General features: G+C 38.9%; 1 non-coding gene across 1 annotated transcript; it reads right to left on the bottom strand.

Annotated features, from left to right (window-relative positions):
* Positions 1–1,711: 1,711 nt before the first annotated feature.
* LOC111825800 lies at positions 1,712–1,865 on the bottom strand. The gene has a single exon (XR_002828971.1). It is a non-coding gene; the product is annotated as a small nucleolar RNA SNORA18 (small nucleolar RNA).
* Positions 1,866–4,115: the final 2,250 nt, after the last annotated feature.

Here is a 4,115-nt window from a genome sequence, read left to right as displayed (position 1 = left end):
GGTAAAGAGGCTTAGCACAGTGTCTGTGCATAATAGTGCATTAAAATATCAATATAACAAATCATAAAAAGCTTTATATGCTTATAACAGAATCTAGATTATAATTAATTTTCATTTTATAAACAATAATGTCACTAATATATCTATGAAATGTAAAGACCTAATTATTCTTTTATTACATCAGTACTCATTGGGCAAAGCATTTGAATGGGTCCTACAGGAAAATAATAGGAAGACACAAAGTCCTTAGTCTCACAGAACTCACAGGTTTTTTAAAAAAATATATTTTTTATTGATTTTTTACAGAGAGGAAGGGAGTGGGACAGAGAGTCAGAAACATCGATGAGAGAGAAACATCGATCAGCTGCCTCCTGCACACCCGCCCCTGGGGATGTGCCCGCAACCAAGGTACATGCCCTTGACCGGAATCAAACCTGGGACCTTTCAGTTCGCAGGCCAACGCTCTATCCACTGAGCCAAACCGGTCAGGGAAGAACTCACAGTTTTGATGGAGTATCAGACAAAAGAATAAGTGGAATGATGCCAACTTCCAATGAATTACAGGGACTGCAAAACTAGAAACTATTTTTTTCTGGGTTCCCTTGCTAGAGGCTTAGTTTCTGCCATTGTGAACCATAACCATAATGCAGAAGCGAAACAGAAGCCATACTACTCTTTATCTGGAGCAGCAGGCAGACACCAGCGCCTTTAACAGACTCAAGATTTTTGTAGCAGCCTATAGGTACTTGTACAGGAATAACCAACCTCAGTCCTTCATGTCAGTTGTGGTCATATTCAACAGTTATTTCCTGTTCCCTGTCCTGGGAGAAGGCATGCATGAGGTTAGGGGGAGCAAGCAGTAACTTCTTGATTCCTGAAACCTGAAATTGAACCTGAAATCTAGTAGTGATCTTCTTGATATTCTTTCCTCCATCTCTTCTAATTTATTAGTAAGCAACTCATTTCTTATGTTGAATCTCCTACTTAAAATACACACAATGGTGTCTGTTTTCCTGACCAGCACTGACTGATGTAACAAGCAACTGCAATACCATACCATAAGCACAAAGTGATCTGAATACACACAATACAGACAGCTGACAGAATCTTTACTGCACAGGGAAGCTTCTTTGGAAGCAAAATACAGTAAATAATTGAATAATGTGGTAGTTCTGGTGTTGATACCATGCATGGTCAAAAATCCACATAAACTTTTGATTCCCCTAAAACTTAACTATTAGTAGCCTACTGCTGACTGAAAACCTTATAAATAACATAAACAGTTTAATTAACACATATTTTGTATATGTGTTATACACTATATTATTAAGTAAAGTAAGCTAGAGAAAAGGGAACATTATTAAGAAAATCATAAGAGAAAATGAATTTACAATATTTATTTTAAAAATCTGCATATCAGTGAACCGCACAGTTCAAACTCATGTAGTTTAAGAGTCAACTATATAATTCATAGAAGGAACATTAAGTATTTCAATATGGCTGCATTCAGTGAAAAAGGAGGAGTGGTGAAAGAAGTAGGGGTGGTAGAGAGTGGTGAGATTGCAAAGGTCCTTATAAGGTTATAAGCCATTGGATAGTGGTAGGGCACCTGGGATTGAAGAAATTTATACAGAGGAATGATATGATCAGTTTTTTGTTGTTGTTGTTGTTTTTTTGTTTTTGTTTTTTTGTGTTTGGTTTTTTTTTTAGCAGCTGTCTTGTAATTCCTTCCCACAGATCTAACACACAGTTCTGTGAATAAAGGAAACAACATATTTATTCTATGAGGCGTTTCCAACAATGAGACATGATCAGTTTTGAGAAAAAATTGTTCTGCTGCTGCAATATGGATAATGGTCTTCATGGTCTAACAATGGAAGCAGGGAACCAGTTAAGAAAATATTATAGCTGACCAAGTGAGAGAACATAGTGGCTTTTATTACAGACAAAGAAATAAAAGTGAGGAAAGTGGATAATTTTAAGACATAGTTTTCCATTAGAATGGAAAAGATTTGCTGGTAAAGTATATATGATAGATGAGGAAGATAAAAAAGTCTAGGATAACACCTGTTCCTGTCTTTAGTAACCAGATAGAGGTGTCATATACTAAAATGTGCAAGTCTAGTGAAGTACTCAGTTTAAGGGAAAAACAGACTTGAGTACTGAACATAATAAAGTAGAAGCATATTTTAAGCACCCAAAAGGGATTAAAAATGGCAGAAGAATAAGTGGATGCTGCATGGACATGCACCCAGGAACAAACTGGAATTACAACTAAAATACAGAAAATCTTCCTGGAAAACTCGCAGGAGAGAACCCTGATATCCAAAGACTGAAAGTGGAGACCACATAGAGACTAGTAGGAGGGGCGGAGTTGCGAAAGAGCTGGCTGGGCACCCACAGGCAGCAACTGAAGTCCCAGAGAGATATCTCAGCTGTGGTGGGTTGTCACTGAGAACTCTGGGATCTAATCCCCAAGCTGAGCCCCCCAGCAGAGAGCACCAAAACTGAGAAAGGTACCCACATAACATCTGGCTGTGAAAACAGTGGGGTGCTGTTTGCCAGGGAGTAACAGCTGAAAATTCAAGCACCCTCTTAAAGGGCCAATACACAAAATTCCCTGTGGATCCAGCCCACCTTGTGCTCAGGCAGAGGGAAGGTGAAGTGGACTAGAGCTGTGAAAGCAGAAACCAGGACTGGGGACTAGGAAGGTAGAACTCAGTAGGCAGACACCCCAAGTTTCTTGGGCTGAATCATTCTCTCAGGCAGTGGAGGTCATCTTTCCCACATAGACATTTGCCTTGCCTGGGGGAAAGATAGTTGACACACCCTATTGGAAAACATCTTGCCCTGAGGCCACTTAAGAGATTAAAAATAACAATTAGCCTTCAGGCAAAAGCAACTGCTCCACCCTGTTGATAAAAAAACACACCTCTCATCACACCTGTGGACAATTGCCTGGGGGGCAATTCAAGTAAAAATCCTATCAGTCTGGAGGCAGAGGCGGTCTCTGGAGGTTTTGAGTCTTTGCTTGATCTTATTAGTCAGAAACAGCCTTTAATAGTGTCCAGCACTAGAGATTGAGAGGTGTAGAGGATCTACCTAATACATAATCACAAAACCAAACAGGAAGTCAAAATGAGGAGACAAAGAAACGATCCCCAAATGAAAGAACTAGAGAATTCTCCAGAAGAAGAGATAAATGAAGCAGAGATAAGAAATTTATCTGAAACAGAGTTCAGAGTAATGATGATAAAGTTGCTCAACAGCATGGAAAAAGATATAGTAACTATGAAAAAAGAACAGTCTGAGATAAAGAACGAAATAACACAGATCAAGAACACATTGGAAGGAATACACAGCAGATGAGGGGAAGCTGAGGATCGAATCAGTGAATTAGAAGACAGAGTTGAAAATATCACTCATGCTGAATTTTCCACTTTTTACAAAATTCCTGGAATTGACAGCTTGTATAAGCAGGGAGCTGTGGGACAATGTGAAACATAACAATATTAGAATAGCAGGTGTGCCAGAAGAAGCAGAAAGGGAGAAAGGCATAGAGAAGGTGTTTGAAGAAATGACAGAAAACTTCCCTAAACTGGTAAGGAAAAGTCACACAAGTTCAGGAGGCACAGAGAACCCCAAGCAAGAAAAACCCAAACAGGCCCATGCCCAGACACATAATTAAAAGGCCAAAAATTAAAGACAAAGAAAGAATCTTAAAGGCAGCAAGAGAAAAGAAAACTGTTACCTACAAAGGAATCCCCATAAGGCTGACACCTGATTTTTCATCAGAAACTCTACAGGCCAGAAGGGAATGGCATGAAGTACTCAAGATAATGGAAAGCAAGGATCTGGGACCAAGATTACTATATCCAGCAAGACTATCATTCAAAATAGATGGTCAAATAAAGAGCTTCCCAGGCAAAAAAGAGAAGGCTAAAGGAGTATATCACCACCAAGCCAGCATTAGAAGAAATGCTAAAGGGACTGCTGTAATTAGAATAAACAGAGAAACCTAGTCATCAGAATTAAAATGGCAAAAAAACCCACAAGTACCTATCAATAATAACCCTAAATTTAAATGGATTAAATGCTCCAATCAAAAGACATAG

This window comes from Myotis lucifugus, unplaced genomic scaffold (genome assembly GCF_000147115.1).
Source record: "Myotis lucifugus unplaced genomic scaffold, Myoluc2.0 scaffold_40, whole genome shotgun sequence".
Lineage (NCBI taxonomy): Eukaryota > Metazoa > Chordata > Mammalia > Chiroptera > Vespertilionidae > Myotis > Myotis lucifugus.
This window is presented reverse-complemented; position numbering and strand designations above follow the sequence as displayed.